Source organism: Euprymna scolopes, chromosome 11 (genome assembly GCF_053919585.1).
Source record: "Euprymna scolopes isolate OS-2025 chromosome 11, ASM5391958v1, whole genome shotgun sequence".
In the NCBI taxonomy this organism is placed as follows: Eukaryota; Metazoa; Mollusca; class Cephalopoda; order Sepiida; family Sepiolidae; genus Euprymna; species Euprymna scolopes.
Window position 1 is genome coordinate 61,807,405 of NC_136492.1, and position 22,746 is coordinate 61,830,150.

Genomic DNA, 22,746 nt, shown 5'->3' on the forward strand with positions numbered 1-22,746 from the left:
AAAGTAAAAATTCGAGTAAAAGTATTAATATAGAGTTGAGAAGTGGAAGTAAGAGTTTTCTAAACTCTTCGGTTTTCCTAGGTAACGTCTTTGAACAGTTATCTCTACTATTAAAACAAACTAGACATTTGCTCGTTAAAAACGGGCAAAAGTTAGAGCCCGCCACTTTAGAGTGATTGAGTTATGCCATATATGGTTAAAATGCTCTCCCTTTTTGCATTAAATATCAACTCCTATTAATCCCTAACTGTTCATTACTTAGTTCGATGCACCTTATTATAAGAAAGGTCCATACAATATTTCAGTCAGATCGACTTTGTAGTTTCTGAGGAAATTTCTAGAGTTAATGTGCTATTGCAGTGACTAATCCCTATCAATCCTTATCGTTCCCAAACTGTGCATCCAACAGATACCATAATATTAGTTCGCCACACCTCATCATTACAAAGGTTTGTACACAAGTTCAACTAGATCACCCAGTAATTTCTGTGAAAAAGAAAAAACGGACATACAAACAAACAAACAGATAAACTAACAGAAATATATAGAGTATTAACAAAGTAGAAATAGAAGTCTGTTTTTTTGCAAGAAATAATGAATTACTTTTTGTTAACAACTGGGACGAACGCAGATTCAATAAAAAATTTTTGCAACATTATTAAAGCAGTTGAAAGTACATTTACCAGAAAGAATCTTGTGTTGTGTTACTTCCTTTTTTTACTGGTGACTTATGGTACCTCAATTCCTTCAAGCACAAACGGAATACACCTAGCCGGAAGAAAAAAAAAGATGTCTATTGACAACAAAGAAAAAACAAAATACTAATATACTGAAACTTTTCCCCACCTCCACCCCGTAAATACTATCCCCTCCCCACATACAAACTTTATAAAAAGTAACTTTTGGCTAATTCTGTTGAGTTCTGCTTATTACTCCTTCGTTGCAGACCTCGTCTCTCAGGTATTTTCATTCGGTTTGATGTCAGTCCTTCGAGACTATTAGACTGAACACAAAAAAAGTCCCGTACGTTTAGCCAATGTTCTGACGTAACATTTGTGTTTTTCCAGAATAATTTCTTAAAGGTTAATAATTGGCACATATTGTCATCAAACTGTGGTGCTCAGTCTGTTGTGTCCGGTGGAAGACGTCAGTCAATTCGTTCCATCATTCCGAATAAATATGGCTAATATAAAGTTTGTTTGCTTTTCCAACAATCAAGCATTTTTAATACTATTTTCAGAATACAATTTTGATTATCACATGGAGCTTTCACACAGGTCATAAAAGATCTTCTTGAAAACAGCATATGGTGTTCCCTGGAAGCTGAGTGACCACAAGTCTCCCCAGATTTCCAGAACACTTCACCTCTTTCTATAGTATTTGCAAATAAATTTGAATTATCGCAACAGCTGCTTGCCGTTGATTTCTCGTTGGCAGATGCCATTGGTCTTTACTGGAATTTGAGTGGCAATAAGCCTCCCCAAGGTCCCAGTTCTCTTCGTACTTATCCAGCAGGGATCTGGTCAGTGCTCTCTCCTCTGTCTTTCCTTCCTCCTTAACTACTAGACTCACTTTTTTGAGGGGGGGGCAGTGATGTGGTCATTGGGGATTGGGGTGGGGTTAGAGAACTTATACATATGCGGCTTTAATGTTCTTGGTTCCATATGGCGTTTCATGTTTTGCCTCTGCAGCAGTTTGTCTGGTCCGCGCTTGTTGCTCACGTGTGTTGGTCTCCGCATGCAAGGGTTTTCTTAATATTTCAACTGTTTTCATTATTGTTGTTCGTTATATTTTTCCAGTCATTCCTTTGATTCTAATTTCTTCCATTTTTTTTCAGAGTTTTTTCGAATTGTTCCTAGTACTCCGACTATTATAGGTATTATTTTGATTTTCTTTATCTTCCATATCCCTTTCAGCTCTCTGGCTAGCTCTGTTTAATTGCTCCATTTCTCATTTTCTTTGATTTTCACTCTATGGTCGGCTGGAACAACAAAGTCTACGATTTGACAGGATTTTTCTTTCTTGTTAATTATTACGACATCCGGTCTTTTTGCTTGTATGGGTTTATCAGTTTGTATGTTCATGTCCCATATGATTTTCTGATTCTCGTTTTCAAAGACTGTTGCCGGCTTTTGTTTGTACCACTTGTCTGTGTGTTCGAGATGCAGTTGTTTGTATAATTCCCAGTGTACTGCTCTTCCCACTTAGTCGTGTCTGTTCTTGTATTCCTTCTGGGCCAGTTTGGATTTACTTACTATATGGTTTATCGTTTCGTCTCTTTGTCCACAGATTCTGCATTTGCTGTTTTTTTTTTTGTATTCTGCCAATCTTTGTTTTGATGTGATTGGTTCTTATCGAGTTATCTTGTGCTGTGGTTATTAGGGGTTCAGTTTCTCGGCTTACGTGTCCTTTTCGCATCCATGTCCAAGTGTTTTCGTTATTTTCATCTTCAATCATCCTAATGAATCTCCCATGTAGTTGTTTTTCTTCCCATTTTTCTTTTCTTGTCGTATCCTTTATCTCTCTGGTTTTCGTTTTGTTGATTTTTTTCAGTGTCTCTCGCTACAATGATTATCCTTACCGTGTTTTGCGTTATGTGTTTTTCTAATTATTTTCTTATGTCATGCACACAATCTTCTATAAAAATTAGTCCCCTTCCGCCTTCTTTACTTTTCACGTAGAGTCGGTCAACATCGACCTTTTGGTGTAGCGCATTGAGCATGGTCATGAGTTTCCTTGTCTTTTCATCGAGCTGTCTCTATTATTATTATTATTATTATTATTATTATTATTATTATTATTATTATTATTATTATTATTATTGTCTCACAAAGAGCTTTCACACAGGTCATCAAAGATCTCATTGAATACATCCTATGGTGTTCCTTGGAAGCTGAGTGACAACAAGTTTCCCCAGATTTTCCAGTACTTTCCACCTCTTTCGATAGTATTTGCAAATAAATTTGCATTATCGCAACAGCTGCTTGTCATTGATTTCACGTTTGCAGCGGCTATTGGTCCTTACTCGAATTTGAGTGGCAATAAGCCTCTCCAAGGTTCCAGTTCTCTTCGCACTTATACAATGGAGGTCTGGTCAGTGCTCACTCCTAGGTCTTTCCTTCCTCCTAAATTACTTGGCTATTCGGTTTCATTCTTTTTTGGAGGAAGGGGGTAGTGATGTGGTAATTGGGTGGGGTTAGAGAACTTATAGGTATGCATTTACAATGTTCTTGGTTCCATGTAGCGTTCCATGTTTTGTCTCTGAAGAAGTTTGTCTGGTTTGCGCTTGTGGTTCGTGTGTGTTAGTCTCCACATTCAAGGGTTTTACTTAATATTTCAGCTGTTTTCATTATTGTTGTTCGTTGTATTTTTCTAGTCATTCCTCTGGTGATCATTAAAAAGAGGAGGAATAGTAGACTTGCCATTATTAACAATACTATTGTAGATTCTCAAAAAAATATAACGAAAGCCAACCTTTTGAAGTGAGAGACTATCACGAATCTCTTGAGAATAGCTAGACTTAGTCTCAGCAATTGCTCTCTTTTAGGAATTGCTACCTCTTTTGTTGGATTCTCTAGAAGCGGAACCATTCCGACAGTACTGATTAAAGTACTGATTTCTGTGGGCAATGGAAGAAGCGTAAACACACGAAAACTAGGGAAGAGAATGAGGTTTGGATGGGAATTCATTATAAAGAAATAAATAATAGTAAACAATTGATACAAATATCGATAAGTAATTAACTGACAGTTAAGACTTTTGCAGAAAAATCATCGGCAGCAAGAAAAAAAAAACCCTGTACACGTGTTGTCATATTTAATGCGAATATCGTCCATGTATCTAAATAAGTAAAGTTCGACCCATTTCTCGTAAAAGCCAAAACCTCTAATGCTAAGTTTATCCAACTTTACACAACCGACGCAACAGATTTTTTAATATATTACTTAAGTATATCCGATATCACTCACAAGTTTGACTAATTTGTGTATTGAAGATAAAATTCAGATTGTTACACTTTACAAATGTATCTTGTGGATGTTGAAGGTTCAATCATCAGTGCGGACGACACTTAAACAGAATTAAGAATTACTTAGGACTTCTACCTAGTCATTGTTGCCGGAATGAGAGAATGCTATATCCATAGATTAAATAAAGGGTTACGTTCGAAATTTCTTGCTGATTCCCGAGTTCGACTGAAAGATTCCCAAGTTTGACAAGATACACATGAAGAAGATCGGAGATTACATCTACCAAAATGCTGTGGGAATAATACGAAGATGAGAACAGTAGTCAGAAATATCCAAAATATACGTAGACGGTGATCTTAAAAAATACTGACTCTAAAATTACTTTATTAACATGTACGTTTATTCCTATAAATTAGTACCTTCCCTCCAGTGCTTGTGCTAAACACGGTTACTTAAATTCTCCTCCAAATCTAAAACACAAAACCGTTAATCGCTTAGCAAGTATCTTGCCGCGAGAAGTATCATTTTTAAATAATAATACAAAAGTTGAAATGCTTATTTATAAAGTTAATAATTACAGAGCAGTATAATAATAGATCTTTGTAAAAATCTTTTAAAAATATATTTTAATTTTCCAGGGCAATGCCCATATACGGGTACTGCTAGTTAAAACTATTTTCGAATGCCATAAGCCTTCCTTAATCCTATCGCATATAACTGAAGAAGTTCGGATCGTATGTCAGTTGAAACGGGTTGGGTTGAAAAAAGGTAGTAAATACAATATGTGGAACAACTCAGACGACCGTTCGTTTTAGTAATGCTGCGTTATCTTGCCCATAAGACATAAAATAAAAGCAGTTAGACGTTCCCAGACAGGCAATTGCAATATGAATAAATACATTAAGCAAGCAGGTAAGGAGTTGCATAAACAAGGAACAGTCTCTTGTATGCACGGAATGGATTTCTAAAACCCACACTCTTTTTCCACACACACACACACACACACACACACACACACACACACACACACACACACACACACATATATATATAGTTATTTACCAAAAGGGCACCATTTATCAAGGCCAGGAGGCCAGTCGAGGATAAGGGTTAATGATATTTTCAGTTAGACGGTGACCATGAAAGGATTGGAAATGATGGATGGAATAGACAGATTTTGTTTATTAAAGAGGCGGATGAACACGTACTTTTAAAGAGTACACTTGAAAATAGCCATGTTGTAATATATTCTACAGGTGGAAGATTTAGGAAAGAAATTATGTCCATGAAAATTCCGTTTTCACTTAAATACAAAGAGAGAGAAAAGAAAATTTATAGTGGTTATAACTAGATGAGTTCTTGTTGTGGATCTTTTACAGGGAGTATTAGAGATTGGAGCTCAGTCAAGCACCTACTATATAAATGTATTTTGCTTGTTTTATATCTAAAATGTCGGGTTTCTCTAAACACATGGCTTGTTAGTCAAGCGATCTAAGACGATGCTTGTATTAGGCGGTGACTCTTCTGATCTACAAAGTGAAATTCTTCGCGACTCTCATTGTGGTATTCTTTCTTTATTCCTATCCCCACGGATTAAATCGTTAGTTTGATAATATTACTCGCACAAACAATAGCACCAACAAAAAGCAACATATTTCATAGCAAATTACCGGAAATCAATTTCAAAAATTAAAACATAACACGTTCACTGTGTTTCGCTAGCCTGGCCATCAAGATAATATGGTCACCATGCTAATAAAAATGTAAAACAAAGATTAGGAGACAAGTCTTTGCAGAATTTTGACTTTCTGTAATCATGCGACTTGTTAATCAAGCAGTCTAAGAAGAATTTCGCGTTAGGCCTGTTTCCAAAAAAGAGAAGCCCTCTTTTAGGGCATAGGCTCAAATCATGTACGAATATCATTTTTCACATTATGGTGTTCTTTGCTTATTCCTAGCCTCGCAGACTAAATAAATCGTCGGAAGAATAACATAAAAAAGCATCATAATACATAACTATCAGAAATAAATATCCAATAAAAAGCACAACACACACGCATACACACTCTATCTATCTATCTATCTATCTATCTATCTATCTATCTATCTATACATACATATATATATGTACATACACACACGCACACACACACATATATATACACATATATATATGTGTGTGTGTGTGTGTGTATGTATACACACATACATACATATATATATGTATGTATGTATATATATATGTATATATATATATATATATATGTACATACATACATATATATATGTATGTATGTATATATATATGTATATATATATATATGTATATATATAGTGATGTCAAGGTTATGAGTTTCTTTTGTTTAAAAAAATCCTTATAACCTTGAAATCAATATTCTAGAAGTATACGTGGACTTTTAACATTATATATATATATATATATATATATATATATATATATATATATATATATATATATATATATATATATAGGATTTGAATTTTTTTTTAATCATTAAAGCTATATAAAAAAAATTAGTCCTTCGCTGGAAAATTATTTTTTCAGTAATCCAATTAATCTGTAATTGCCGAAAACAATTTGCTCTCATGAATTCACAATATTCCTAATGTTATTTCAGGGATCATCAGTTGTTTACCATGAAACATTGTTTCGGGGGGATTTAAAAACAAAACAATATATTAAATCATGTCTCCCCAGCAGTGTTGATCAAGCACTACCTCCCTGAAACACAAGGACAAAAATGTTCCCAATATCGGATCTAGTTTTTTGTTCCAGGGTTATTTGGCTTTCATCCCCCTTCCCTCTCTCGCCCTCTCTCTCTCTCCTTCTCTATCTCTCTCTGTATCTCTGTCTGTCTGTCTCTCTCTTTCTCTCTCTCTCCCTCCCTCTTTCTCTCTCTCTCTCTCTCTCTCTCTCTCTCTCTATATATATATATATATATATATATATATATATCAGGACCCGTTAACCGGCATTACCTGGTGGAATCATACCCCACCTGGTAAAAAAATGAAACTACGGTTGTTGTTGGTGGCCAATCCCCAACGTCCTGATGTTAAGAGCGGCTTTCGGAATAAACACCCGCAACCTCTTGATGTTAAAAACAGCTTATGAAATAGACACCCCCAATCTCACCATGATAAAAAGTACTTTCGGATTTGACACCCCATTTTATGAAGGTTTTTCAAAGTATTGGCCCCAAATTTAACATTGATATTCGTTGTCAGCATAGCAACCCGCAAAGACTATAAACCGAAAAATTACTTGGGGATAGCAGCGTAGGAGGGAGAGAAGTAGATTTGTTTATCGCACTTGCGTACAAATCTGGCAGCCAATGAATTACAGTGCATAATGCATGGCTTTATATCTCGAAAACTACTTATATCCGCCAAAGTTTAAAGAGCCTGTCTTATTCATCATAATCTTATAAATGTTGTCATTTTAAAGGAAGTTATGGAGGTGGGTCTATGGTAAAAATTTACCTGAAAAATAGTTAATGTCTGAGCAGTGTCGATAATGAGTCCGGAAAAGAGAAGCAAACAAAAGTAAATAAATAAAAATAATAACAAATAAGTGTTTCTGTAGATAATGTAATTCATAGTAAATTTGTAGTTTAGCGGCGTAAGTTATTTGACAGGTACAAAAATTATGAAAACTATTTATTTTTATGTAAAACACATTATTAGACCCAAAGGCTGCGATAAAATACAATAAGAAAAAAATTGTTATTATTTTTTCATCATTTTTATGAGACTAAATGTACGACATTGGAAGCCGCCGTAGTACAATAAGAATTTGGCCTTTCCAAGGATTGACAGATTGGCCTTTTTAAGGCCAAATTTGGCCTTTTTACGCCTTTTCATGGAACCATGCTTTAATTAAGAGCGTAAAAAGGCTAAATTTGGACATATAAAGTTCAATCTGTCAAACTTTTCAAAGGCTAAATTATAAAAGCAATATGCCAGCCCTGACTGGCGTAAATTTAGTTAAACAAAAAATGATGAAAAATAATTGAAATTATTTCTGGTTTTATTTCAGTCTTTGGATGTAATAATGTGTTTTATATAAAAATCAAAAGTTTTAATAATTTGTTTGTTTGTCAACAAACGAAAACAAACCAAAAAATAGCATCGTGTACGAGTTGTAAGCGGTTTACACGATAAGTATGATTATTGACGCCCAGGTAAGCGTAAAATCATCGACAGTAATAGTAAATGTTAAAAAAATAAGAAAAATATAATAAAAAAACACACAAACGAAACCACAAAAAAAGTAAATAGGATCGTGCAAGGGTTGTAAAAACCTCCAAAATCGAAAAATAAATAATGGTACCCGCGCGTCCATTTATGTATGAAGATGTGGATCTGGAATAATAGAATTAGGCGATCTAAGCCAATCAGAGAGGACGGATTTCGAAAGGGAGAATTTATTACTTTTTGATCGGTTAATATGTATGTAGCTAATAACCAGTTACGATAGGAGCAAAAAGAAAAAAAGAAAAGAAAAAATACAACTTTGTTATATATGGGTCGTGGAAATGCTGCAAAAGATCTAGCTAATTTGCCTATTCTTTTGAACATTCATTTAAATTAATTCCCTATTAGTTTTTTCGGTTTTCTTATGGGATGATCACATTTAGTTAACTATTACGTGTAATTGTATTCATGCAGATATTCTACATGATTTATACTAGCGTAATATTTGCGTAAAAAGCTTATAGTAGTTATTTATGTATGCGTATATATATATATTTGTTTAAAAAATTTTGCTTACCACACTCCTCTGTCAGTTTTTATTCTACAGACATGAAACTTAATACTTGAGGTATTCGAACCCATGCGAAACATTATATTTGTGTTTTAGCCGGGGAAAATCGATGCAAAAGTGTGAAAACTAAAAAAGAAAAGAATTTGCCAGATAATGGCCGAACGAAGGCATTACGAATATGCATGCGTAACGTAATAGGTGTTGGTTCCTGTTTTCATTTTTAGCCTTGCAGCAAACATGTCTTCATAGCGTCAAAGGAAAAAGTATATCGTAAGCTAAACGCTTTGGTTTCGATTCTCGGTAGTGGCGCAAGAATCATTAAAAGAAAAAAAGTTTTAAATCATTACTATATATTGGGTCCAATATAATATAATATAATGATAAGTATGAAATTTGCATTAATCAATATATATATATATATGTGTGTGTGTGTGTGTGTGAGTGTGTGTATATATGTGTATATATATATATATATATATATATATATATATATATATTAGGTAGAAATTAAAGGGCGCTACAGTTCTTCGTCACTGCCTTAGACATAAGATAGATGAGATTTATGTAAGTAAATGATAAAAGTAAAAAGAAGAACATATCTGAAACGCAGCTTGCAAGCGAACGTAAACAATAAGATAAAGAAGCCGGCGAAAATGAAGACATTTACATGATATGCAGATGCGGATAGTTTATTCTTCTAAAAAAAAAAAAAGAAGAAAAATACGCCAATTTTTTTGGCTTTTATTTTTATTTTTTTGCAATGTCTGGATATTTTTCCTTTGCATTTGTTTGCCACTCTGTTTTTGCCGATGAAAGAAATTTCATCCTCTTCCTTCACAAGAAAACAGCAAAAAAAAAAAACAAACTAAAAACAAAAATAAACAAAAAAACTAACCAAAAACAAAAAAACAAACAAAACAAAAACAAAAACAAAACAAAAACCAAAACTAAAAAAGGAAAAAGAAATAGCAACCCCCCCAAACAAACCAAAACAAAAACAAACGTTCCTGTGCATCGACGTTTATAAATAGATCATTGTACGACGTAAATATAGTTGATTGCACATACGAGGATGGATTAAAATGAAGTCGGAGACAGGAGTCGAAAAATTCAGAGTTTTTCGGTATTTTTCGATACTCAAGCATTGCAATCCCAACATAGAAAAAAGTGGTGTCTTATGAATCCTTAAACTTCACCATTGCAATAATGACATACTACTACTACTACTACTACTACTACTACTACTACTACTACTACTACTCTTCAACAATAGATGACGGTGGCTAAGTTGTTAACGACAGAGACTGACAACTTAAGTGTGCCAAGATCGAATCCACTTCGTTCCACCTAAACACTTTCACCTGTTCCCGCTCCTAAGTATCCGACGTCTTTCTAGAACGAATTCTAACTGGAAAGATATCGGGGAAAACGAATGCCAAAAATAATCATCTGAATCTTTCGAAATGAATAAATAAATGATGCTCAACAGCAACGGCAGCACGTGCACAAACGATAACGTATGCCCGAGTTGTGACAAGGTGTGCGGATTTTGCAATGGACTGTTTTCTCATATGAGAACCCACGAATGACGCTTATGAAAACACGTTTAATCTTTTCGAGTGACGGCTATGATAATGACGCCATTAGGAACTCATAATTGTTTCCAAAAGGCGGCCACCTAAGTGGGACTTTGGGGGGGGCATTTTCACTCCAACCAAAGCACAGTACCTCTTTGATGTGGGGAGCTACTATCTGGGAAATTATTTGCAGCGATACTATGTAGGGAGTTGAGCAGCAAGATATCTGTTTACATTACACTTGAAATTCTGCATGTTAGTACAGCCAGGGAAGCAGGAACCCAGAAGAGGATTCCAAAGTCTAGCAGTACTATGGGAGAAACTATTAAAGTAGAAGGTTTTCAGGCATCTAGGGATCTCTACTGTGTAGGGGTGGGACTTTTGCTTAGATTTAGGAAACACGATAAAATCAGATGGAGCTACCACTGGTGTGTAAGAATGGTGGACAGCGATTTAAAGCGACAGTTTACTGCTACTGCCACCTGTACTTTGTGAACGGACGAATCACGTTGAAGCAGAGGGCACACCTGATCTCAACACTTCTTTGCGTGCCGACTTGATTTCTGTCTGTCTCCTGGTTGTCAAAAAGTAAGTGATAGCATTAATCGGGTCATCTTTACTCGAAACGGCGCGCTGGTTTAGTTCTAGATCATACAGTGATCTTTAGTCTTTTAAGCGTTTCGGTCATTGACTTTAGAATATCATCCGTCTGATGAAACTAAAGCTCTATCTCACTATCTATATAAAGTTAGGTACGAGTGTCGTTCCAAAAGTAACACCTCATATACTTTTTTTTTTAACTCAAGAAGTTGAAGAGTTATGAAGAGGAGAGTAGTACCGTTAAAACGACCCACCTTTTGTGTTCCAGGAGTTATTTTTCTACGCAGTCACCATCATTCTCAATGCATTTTTGCCAGCGATGAACGATGGCTGTGCATGGGCGTCCGAAGCGTACGAAAGTCGTTTCAAAAGTAAAGACTTCTATGTTTTTTACTCAAAAACTTGAAGAGTTACAAAAACCAGAAGGGTACCATTAAAACGAGCGACTTTTTCCACTTCTGCTTCGGATGCACGTCTATGACAGCGGTTGATTTCTTAGAGTCTCACACCGTTATTATCTGCAACAGAGGTATGAAAATTTCAAGTAAAGAATGCATAAGTTCATTAATCACAGCATTGCAATTTCCAATCCCTACTGATCCATTCGGGCGGAATAAAAAACAGGAGACATTTCGTTTGGAATTCCTCTCATATATGTATGTGTTATACATTTGTATGCAAAGAGTTCCCACCTAAACTAATTAACCGATCATTATGAATTTTGAAATCCAGTTACTTTATATTTTTTGCTAGGCGGGGGTTACCACTTATTAAGGTCTGATGGCCACTCAAGATTAATGAGTCTCATGATGATCAGTAATGGAGGAAATAGGGTAATGTTTTTTTATTTATGAAGGCGGTTAGGCATGGAACTTGTTCACATTAGACTTGAAAAGAGTCATATTATAGTCAGCCGGGAAGCAGTCCCACGGTATTGTGTTCCACACATTGACAGCTCTAAGAAAGAAACTTTGCTCGCTGAATTTATATTTAGTTTTAGGCATAGATAGGTAATACGGGAAATTGTTGGCAGTTGTTGTAGGTAGACGAGTGTTTGCTGCAAATGTTCCACAGATGAGGATTGACAATAGATAGAAGCTCAGTTGAACACCTGCCATGGAGTGCCTAAACGTGGGCTTCATTTAGTTCGATTTAAGTGAAGGAGACAAAGAAGGAGTGGAAGCGTTTCTATGATAATTCGTGTACCTTCGATTTTTGTGAAACTTTTACAATAAATATAAGATATCAATTACTAAATATTATCCGAATATCATTTTCTCTGGAATATTTGCAAAAGTTTTACACTTCAGACGTCTGCATTAAAAATTCGTTTGCTTGCTGTACAGACTGTATCTTGACTTTGGCCCCGTGCCAAGCAAAAGAAAGGTTAGCGAGTATATCAAATGTATCTGCGATGGTAGTTTTAGTTAGGCCACAATCAGCGTAATAAAATAAAAAAAAATTTTTTACAAGGGAGTCATTATTTATCAAAGCCCGAAGACCACTCGAGGATAAGGGTTACTGAATGTAAGGTGGTAGTGTAGTAATCGTTAATAGTGTAGATTAGGTAAAATTTTGATTTTTTAAGGGGACTGCTCATCAAGAACTTGAAGACTACCGGTGGAACAATGTTCCATAGGCGGGCAGTTCTAGGAAAGAAGCTTTGTTAATGGATTCTACGTTTAGATTTAGGTACAGATAAAGACTGGGGGACATTACTGATATGGGTTGTTGCTAGTCTAGAGTCTATTGTGAAAGTTTAGCAAGGAGGGCCATAGATTAGAGCTAAGACGAGCACTTGTCATGAAAATTACAATAGAGCAGAGACAGCTTCGCAACGTTTCTTCTGTTTTGAAAAGTGATTGCAGAGAAGAGAAAACGGCATCACCTACTAGGTTTCATAGCCGGTTTTGAACATTATCAAAGCAAGATAGAGTGTGCCGAGCAGCTCTTGCCCAAATGTGGCAACAGTACTCCATTTTATGACGTACTTGGCTCTTATACAGATAGAGGATCGCATCGGCAGTTAGAAACCTACTGGAGCGGTAGAATGATCCAACCATTTTTCCAGCGACCTTGGCAACAGATTTGATGCATGTGTTTCGTTTCAGATCAATAGTGACGGCCAGTCCCAGAAACTTGTCAAGATATGGTGCTTTCCCGAAGCGAGAACCATTAATTTCAAATGGGTGCTGATGGGGGTCAGTGATTATGATGAAATGAGAGGCGCTTGGTGTTTTCCTTTATGTTATTTTATTTACCTTTTTCCTAGGCAGTTAGACACTAGGTCAAGTGTGGTTGTCATGAAAATGAATCTGAAAAACAAATTGGATTCGAACTTGGCGCATCCAGATTTCCTGTTCGTACTGTGAACCACTTAGCCACATTCACGCCCTTATACTATATTATATTTCTTTCTCTTCTATTTCGTACATTCTCTCTTTCTCGCACACACAGACCTATTAATATTTATATAGTAAGGTATGCATACACGCTTATCTTTATAATTAAAACAGTACATGTATGTTTGCGCGTGTGTGAAAATATTTAACCGATAAACTCCTGAACTACTGGTCACATAACAACTGCAATTAACAGGAATTATAAACCATCATCTACCAATGATGATTTATAATGAGTAAAATCTTTTGTAGAATTGAGAAATACAGACAAGAAGTACCATTCTAACATAAAATAACAGCTTTATTGATCACTCTCGTTAGTAAGTAAGTTTGTATAGAGAAAGGAATAGTATTGAGAAGAGTCACTGACATTAACAAATGAGTAGACAGGCCTGTTAAAAAACAAATAGTTTATATATTTGTGCGTCCATGTGTATGGACGGGCACAGAAGATTAAAGCTATACCTGTAGGAAGAGGAGAGTTCATTAAAGTACAATATTAAAGTCCGGTTGCTATACTGGGTTATTTGTATTTCGTCTTAGTTGAACTCCGGGCCCAAAGGTCGGGTGATTCTGTTGAGTCTCAAAAGAGAAGTTGGGGACAGGTCCGTGCTATGTAAAGTTGTCCGTCGAAGATCTGGGAGAGGAGAGAAAGAGAGTGAACTATCGGTCCAACCTTTTATAAACCCGGTCACGTGACTGGGAACTGGCTTCTGATTAAACGAGCCAGAAATGAAGTACATTCAAAATCTCGAACCGCGAGAATTCGCTCCTGCTAATGTTTCCTGCAATAATGTCTACTACACTTTGTCTGAACTCGGTGTCTTGGTTTCTGGGTGGTAGCAGTAGATCCAGCTTTCATCCCAGATACCCAGAGCATCAAGAACTGTGGGGTCTGAATTGATCAGCTCAACCATCTCCTTGCTGTTATGATAATGTCTTTCTTTCTGATTTTCTCTGAGCACCCTTGGGACTAACTTCGCACAAATCTTCCGCATATTCAGTTCCTTGCGAATAAATTGTGCGTACAGTTTCCACATTGACATCAAACTGTGCACGTATTGTCTCTATAGACACACGTCGGTCCTTATGCATGAAATTCTTTATTTGGCCATTCAACTCTGGTGTTCTGACTACTTCCTCCTCCCACATGTCTCATCATCCTTCACGGTCTCCCTACCTTCTTGATAATCGATTCATGCAAAATGGTCCAAAAGCAGTTTGAAGTATTTCATACTTTTCCGTGCATTTTTTAAAAAGTTTAAAACAGAAATTTATTGCATATCGTTCTTCTAAAGTGTCCTCATAACAAGACTGCATTTTTGAAATTCACCATCTGTCGCAATCAGACTCTAGTAGGGTGTATTACAATTCCTGCAGTAGCTGTTCATTTGAACATGAACTCATAAAAATTGGGGTGTCATCTCATAAGATGTATAGCTATATAACATACTGCAATTACAAGAGTCTACGACAATTTTAAATGTCTGTACAAAAAAATGTAGAAACTTATTGAAGACACCTCGTAAGTGTAATTCCCATGCAACAAACAACTTCAAATAAATATCAAGTGTCACGAATGGGCATATAATTATACAAAGTGTGTTGAGGATATGAAGATTGTTTCCACAGTTAATATTCGCGAGCATCTGTCCGTATGTTTGTTTTGGAATAAGAATATTTATAAATTATTTTAGTACTTGTAATATCTACTAATAGTGTACGTAATTTCGAAAGCTGTGCGGTTCATGTAAAAGTATATATATTCACATTACGTAAATTAGCAAGTGAGAAAATATTTTGACTTCCGTATTAAAAAAACCGTTTCACGAAGAATAGAAAAACCTTTTTCCTAAAACAAGAACACAAACCATTCGTGATTCTGAATACGTGGTGTGCTGATCGAGCATACGACTAAGAAAGTAAACATAGGCAAAATACGAAAAAAATTACAAACAATAGAGGACAAACACACATGAAGAGTTGTAAAATAAATGCATTTATCTCGCCATAAATACACGAGTAAAAAGTAAAATTACTGAAGGAAATCGAAGATTCTGGAAACAGGAAGGTTGAAGGACAGGAAATGTTGTATCTGGATAGCAGCGAAGGCTGGATAAACAGGGTCTTGAAATTTGATCCCGGCCAACATGGAATGACGTCACCGAAGATTGATATAGGGCCTCCCCAAGGTGTGATGAGCTGTCTCAGGTAGGTCAAGCTCTTTTACCAATGGCTAGCAAATATACTAATACACACAGGTAACACCCGAAAGAAATGCTCCGCCGTCTAGCACACTATGGTGTCTGAATCGATCTGACCAATGCAAATTTGGTGCATAACTGATAAACTTTCTCGAACACCATACAGAGACGTTCATATAATAACTCCATTGTTTGACAATATAAGAGCCATACAGACTTCCCCAGTGCCAGCATCGGTTAAGAAACTGCGACGGTTCTTGAAGATCGTACATTTTTACCGTATGGTCATTCCTGGATACTCAAACTTCCTCGACACCTCGACAAATTTCCTCTAGAAAAACAAAAAAAAAACAAAGGCATATCCCTGGAGGGCGATCAGGAGGAGGCTTTCCAAGCAGCAAAGCACCTCCTAAGCAAACTCCACCAAATTAGCTCATTTAAATAGATACATCCGAATTCGGATATACGTTTAAACATATGCTCGGACACCGGAGCGAAAGTTGTGTTAGGACAGGACTTTGCTAACAAATGCGATCCGATTGCACTCTTTTTCCGTTAGTTTTCCAGCGCAGTTCAAATACAGCACTTTTTCCAAAGGAATTTTTAGCTATATACCTCGCTATGAAACATTTTCGGCACCTACAAGAAGGCCGAAATTTCACGAATTTTATCGACCACAAACCCTTGTCAACTTCCCTGTAAAACAACTCGGACAAATACACAATATCCAGCACGTAAAAGCAACAGACAACACTGTCACCGATTCCCTGTCCCGCTTTGATGTTAACGCATTAGAAACCCACTCAGCTAGGACCTGATAACGGAATCAACTCAACTCTCCCTGATCACATTTCTGAAATTGAAAGAATTTCCGGTCCCTTTCAGCAACAAAACTCTGAACTGTGATATAAAACTGGATCATTCCAGACTCTACATATCTCAGACGCCTAGAAAGCTAATCTTCAACCATCTACACGAACTGACATATCCAAGCAAACATGTAACGGTCAAACTCATGACCGATCGTTATGTTTAACCGGCATGAACGTGATTGGATATCAACGTGTCTCGACTTCCAGGAGCGCAAGATACAAATTTCCACCCGGCACATTTAGTAACCTTGACGCACATTTCAGCCATATCCACACCGACATAGTTGAGCCTATCCCAATGTGCCAGAATTACCATAGTCTCCTCACAGTGGTTGACCGTTTCTCCAGGTAGCCAGTAGGAATATCTATCAGAGATTCCTCAGCTAACACAGTATCAAAAATCATCTTGCATGAGTGGATTGTAGTTTTTGGCGTACCAAGCATCATCACTACAGACTGTAGGGCAAAATTCTAGTCCTCAATTTTCCATGAATTTACCCAGCTGCTTGGCTGACTAACGCTTACCATCCATGTGCTATTGGCGTTCTGAAATTTCCCACCAAAAAGTACAAGCTTCCATAACAACGAAATATACCATCAGCATCTGAATAGATGACCTTCCTTGTATCCTGTTACCCATCCGCAATTCACTCCAAAGAATATTCAGGATATAATCCAGATGAGATAGTCTTCGGTGCAGCGCTCTCTTTACCCGACCAAATTATCGAAAGTTAAATACATGTTAGTTCATAAAGTTATAATATTAATTATGTTGTTTATTGGCAAAGGTGAGCACCATGCCCTTTCTAGATATTCAACTCATAAATTATTATAACAAATGAAGTTATAAAATCTACCGCAAACCAGGCAAGGAAAATGATTATATTCATTTTTATTCACACCGCAAAAATAGTATAAAAACACGCATTATAATTAGTTTGTACTTTATAATTCTAGGAATATGTAGCAATGTTACGTTATAGAGGGGGTATAATATGTACGTGTGTATAAAGTGCGTTGGGTATATGATGAGCTGTGTATATATATCGAAGTTTCTTCGTGTCGTCTAGTGTTCATAAATTCTTGTGAATGTGTGTGTGTGACATGTGTTACAGGGCAGTCACAATACGGATAGCATAAAGGGGATGGAACACAAGTCTGGATTTGTTATGTATCTTGTCAATAAAGAAATCATACCATTGTTCATCCGGTTGATGAATGAGTCAAAAGTTAAATTAACATTTCTTCCACAGAAACGACCACAAGTCTACAGTTAAATTTTTAAACAGCTTTTAATCCACTATGTCTCCTTGATGGAATGTTGCACGCTCGTCTTAGATTCTGCTTCACCCGTTGTACAGGGCCATTACAGGCTCTGTCTCCAACACTCCTCATCCGTGTAGCCCTCTCTTGAGCACTGTCTCCTAACTCCTAACTCGTTCGTATATATGTAACTATTCCTCTGTACTTACGTCATTCGGCCGCGCAAAGACCAGCACGTGATCTTCAGTCACGTTTACTGGTCAAATTTATTATTTAGTATTGTAACACACAAATCCCAAGGCCGCATTCCTTGCTTGATTGTTTCTAAATATTTTACTAAACATTTCTTCTTACAAAAAATATTCTCTCTGCATATTTCTTCTACATAACAGCTACAAAACAACAATAATGTTCATTTTCTAACAATGTTGCCTCAGCATAACATAACAGCAACGGATATCTAGACGAGACGTTTAAATACATCGAAAACATCCTCAAAATTTTACGCTGTATATTTTATAAAATAACTAGCAGGGAGGGAGGAGGCGGCTTGTCGGGTCGTAAATTACGCTTAAATATATTTTAATCTATGCAAATTTTGTACGCATTATTACAGAGCCAATTTTCTATTGTACTTAATATATGGTACTGATTTCAAAAGTTGAAAAAAAAAAATGACGGGTATAATTAGCTAGAATCGAAACCGAAACATTTCGCGTTCCAGCCGCATTCCCTAGATATTGAGAAAGATAAGAAAGATTTAATATTAAACGACATGAAGAAATGAATTGGATTTGGGTATGCGCAGAAAGAAATAGAAAAATTTCGGCAAGTTGAAATGAACATTTTGCATTTCAACATATTTCTGTACGCGATATTCGTCCATCCAAACAAAAATTTTACTCGTCATAAATCATCCTTGGTGAATTATTACTATTTCCTGTTAATTCCAGTGTTATGCAACTAATAGTTTAAGAGATTATTGGTTAAATATTTTGACACAGACAGACACACTCATTCGTACATCTGCTGTTTTATTTATATAGACGAAGACAATAGATTTGTTCATTCATTTTTTTGCAGACTGTTTCCCCCTATCTTCATAGTTGTCGTTATTTCACCACGTTTCGGCGAACTCATCCTCTGGCCTTCCTCAGGTGATTAATCGTGACGGGATAGGAATGCTGAGTGTTGTAACCATACTCGCAGTAATTACTGCCTTCCATAGTTGCTGCCTCACCACGTTTTGGCCAACTAATCCTCTGGTTTGCTTAGGTAGGATTGAAACCGCTATCTGCAGACAATGGTCACCAGTAATCATAGAGACTCAACTTCTATCTACTGCGCCACGGATTCCGAAGGTGCAGTGGATAGAGTCGTTGAAGATAGTGGGTTCAGTCCTACCTAAGCAGTCGATTAGTTGCCCCAAAACGTGGTGAGACAGCAACTATGGAAGGCAGTAATTATTAGGGATAAGTTTCAAGACTCAGCATTCCTATCCTACAGTTTAATCACTTGAAGAAGGTAAAAGGATAAGTTGGCCGAAACGTGGTTAAACAATAACAACTATGAAGATGAGGATAACCGTCCACAAAAAGAATGAATGTATGAATTATGAAGCCTCATCTCAAAGGATTCAAAATAAAAAAAATAAAATAAAAAATAACAGAAGACAATAGAGTAGAGAAAGTCTAGTAAAGTCTCTTCTGTAAGAAAGAGATAGTAAGAAGGAGAAAACGGACACTGTCCACTAGATTTCGAAGTCGGTTTAACCAACATATTTAAGGTTTTTAACGATAATTTATTTCACCCCGCTTTGGATCATCAAGGGCTGATGAATGGCTTATGCGATCGGGTTTTCGAATCCAAGTTTTCCAGCTATAATGAAGAGACATGATACGGCAAAACAGCTGTCTGTGGGTGAACTACAAAGTTGTTGTAACGATGTAGACGTATCCTTGTCTCACCACGACGGAACCGGCCTGTTCTGATACGTTTTTCTCTTCGTTTACGTTTCTTGTTGCCGCACAAACTTATAGGAATTGCTTGGAACAAACCCAAGAAGTTGGGAGAAATTAGCTGAGCTATAGTAGTAACAGGTGTGTGTACCATCCGCAAAGCTTGGAATCAAACTAGTTGTAGCAAGTCTAAGCCACCGCCGCCACCGGCGCCGCCTTTTGAGCGTAGACGCTGTAGTAATGAGATCGTAAGAGTTTCTTTCTTCTTTTTTTGTTGCTATTTTTATGTTTTGTTTTCTACTGTTGTTGTAACATTGGTCGCAGCAGTTAAGGAACGGAAAGCTGCAACCACAGGTGTTGTTGGGAATAAATACTGACTGCTGAGACAATGTTGGACGAACTGACACCGTTTTAAACAGAATGGCCCCGCTGTCACAGACATTATCGCAGACAAATACTCTGGCTAAATATTTCGCATTTCCTTTAATTCTATGGTAAGACATGTTTTATTTACTTATTTATTTAAAAACAAAAAAAATTCTTTCATTATTCAGCTTGAAGACAGTTTTAGACGAAGCTTTAAAAAAAAAGCAGTATCGTTTTGTTTTGCAGGCAATTACAATTTTTATCCACATAAATACGCAAAATATTAGTTTTATTTTGATTTTAATTTTTAAAAATTAATTTTCATCTTAAACAAAGCTTATTATCATTTGGAACAAAAGGGATTTTGTCTAATAAACGAGTAAAGGGAGTTGAGCAGCTAGTTGTTTGTTCACATTATATAGAAACTTCTTCAGGTCAGATAGGCAGTCAGATAAGCGGGAAACAGAAAAGGAATTCCAAAATCAGGGAGGGGGAAACTACTAGAGTAAACTAGAGTAAAAAAAGGACTTTTCGCTATTTAGCGACCTCAACAGTGAAGGGGTGGAATTTTGCTGCTTATCGTCGAGGAGGGAGTCGAGGGGGGTCTCAAGAGGAGTGTAAGAGTTATGAGTTTGTCAGGGCATATTCCATTAAAGTACTTGCAAAACAGATACAGGGATGCGATATTGCAACGATGGGACAGAGATAGCAGCTTGGCCGATAATGCGGACCCTATTAGATTTAAGACTCTTTTTTAAAACCCTGTCTAAGAATGAGAGACTACGGGTAGATGCTCCGCCCCACATGTGGCAGCAATACTCCATGCATGGACGAATTATTTCACAATTATCAAAAATAAATTATGAAAATAAATAAAACCACGCACAAAAATACAAACACAAAAGTAATGATTTTATAACTCGCTTTTATATCAGATTTTTCGTGATTTTCGGAGGATGCAGTCGTTTATTGCTAGTCGCCTGAAGCGCTCTCATTTGTGAGTGAATTACTGATAGACGACCTCGTTCATTTTTGTACCCAACTTAGTAAGCCCAGTTTTAGGGAGTTGGATCCTTACACATATACATTAAAAGCGGATCTTATCTAACTTTGCCTTTATGAGAAGGCAAACAAATAGGAACTCGATGAGATACACAATCACACACGCATACACACAAACACAGACGCACACACACACGTGCATGTGTGTGTGTGTGCGTGTGTGCGTGTATGCGTGCGCGCGCACGCACGCGCGTGTGTTTGTTTTATTTTGTGACATATCAGCTCCTTTTGAGTTTGAATGTGGCTATACTTTATACCAACTTTTATTCCCTTTTTGGGGAGTTTGACTCACGCATTAAACTCGACCTTATGTCACATCACGTATTGATTGATTGTGTTTAAAAACAGTCAGTGAATATAGTCGGACTAGACAGGTTATTTTTCAGACCTTGTTTTATGTTTCCCTACGAAAAAAAAAAAAAAAAAAATCGAACTTGTGTCTAATTTTGGCCCCTGAGTCGGGGAAGGCTGGCAAACGTATCATCATTATGAAATGGACAATAACATTATAGTCTGTGCAATTCGAATCCATAATTACTTTGCCGTTTATTCAAATCAGACTTATCACGTGATTTTCATGTGGCGCGACATTCAAAAATCCGCCCTGACTAACAATAAAAAAATAAAGTTGAAATCCTATAATTTTCCTTTGTTTCCGTATATGTCTGTAACGTTACACACTTTTGCACAAGCGTAAATATGTAGACACCCGATGACGAATGAAGATGTCATATTCCTAAAATCACACAAATTAATCAAGTAGTTTTATTTTTAACTAAAAAGATTGAATTTTATTAGTGAATAAAAGGGACTATATCACGTCAAAAAACATTAGCAGATGAGCCAACAATAATTCTATCTTGCAAGAACAGCCTTGCAATGCTAACGATTTCACATTAATCACCTTAAATCATTTAAAGTATTTAGAAAAACAGAACTAGTTGATTAATTTATTTTTGGAATATGACATTTTCATTCCGTGACGCGTACGTACATCAACCACACACACACACACACACACACACACACGCACACACACATACATACACACACATATATATATATATATATATATATCTATATATCTGTGTGTGTGTGTGTTTGTGTGTGTGTGTGTCCATTTCCATACGCAATAACTCTGTCAATTTTAAGTCTACAGACTCGAAATTTGATATACAAGGTACTGAGATTTGGAAAAATCGATGTGATGGGTTTTCGGCCAGAGATTTGGCGATTAAGGGGTTAAAGTTCAACGATTTGACCTTTGAGAACTCTACTAAACTCTTCCGACAATTTTGGGTCTACGCACTTGAAATTTTAGATATAGGTTCCTTGGACATGGATCTAACTTAATAACTGGCTTTGAGCCCAAAACAACAAATTTTAAGGGGTCATAATAGGGGTCAAATTAAAAAGAATTGACCACTTTTTTTTTTTTGCTCAACATACATCTCCAAATACCCGGGCAATGCCAGGCACCCATGCTAGTATGTATATATATATATATATATATATATATATATATATATATTAAAAAATTAGGTTTAATTCGTTTTTATTTCATATTCATAATTCTGAAGAAAAGTAAATTATTTAAAGATAAAGAATACATCTATTGTAAAATAAAGATATAATACACGGGTTGAGTAATTTCTCGGGAAATTTTCAGCTAAAACCCAATAAAA

The 22,746-nt window shown here is 36.3% G+C and overlaps 1 protein-coding gene across 3 annotated transcripts in view; it reads left to right on the forward strand.

Annotated features, from left to right (window-relative positions):
* LOC145287879 (uncharacterized) overlaps positions 1-22,746 on the forward strand; it is a 426,488-nt gene that overhangs the window by 91,312 nt on the left and 312,430 nt on the right. The window contains exon 1 of one of the 3 annotated variants that reach the window (XM_080135788.1): positions 19,931-20,127. The exons of the other annotated variants lie outside the window; for them this stretch is intronic. The gene's annotated coding sequence lies outside the window, so the exon portion shown is untranslated. Of the gene's footprint in view, positions 1-19,930; positions 20,128-22,746 lie in introns of those variants that run through there. 3 annotated transcript variants of the gene reach the window in all.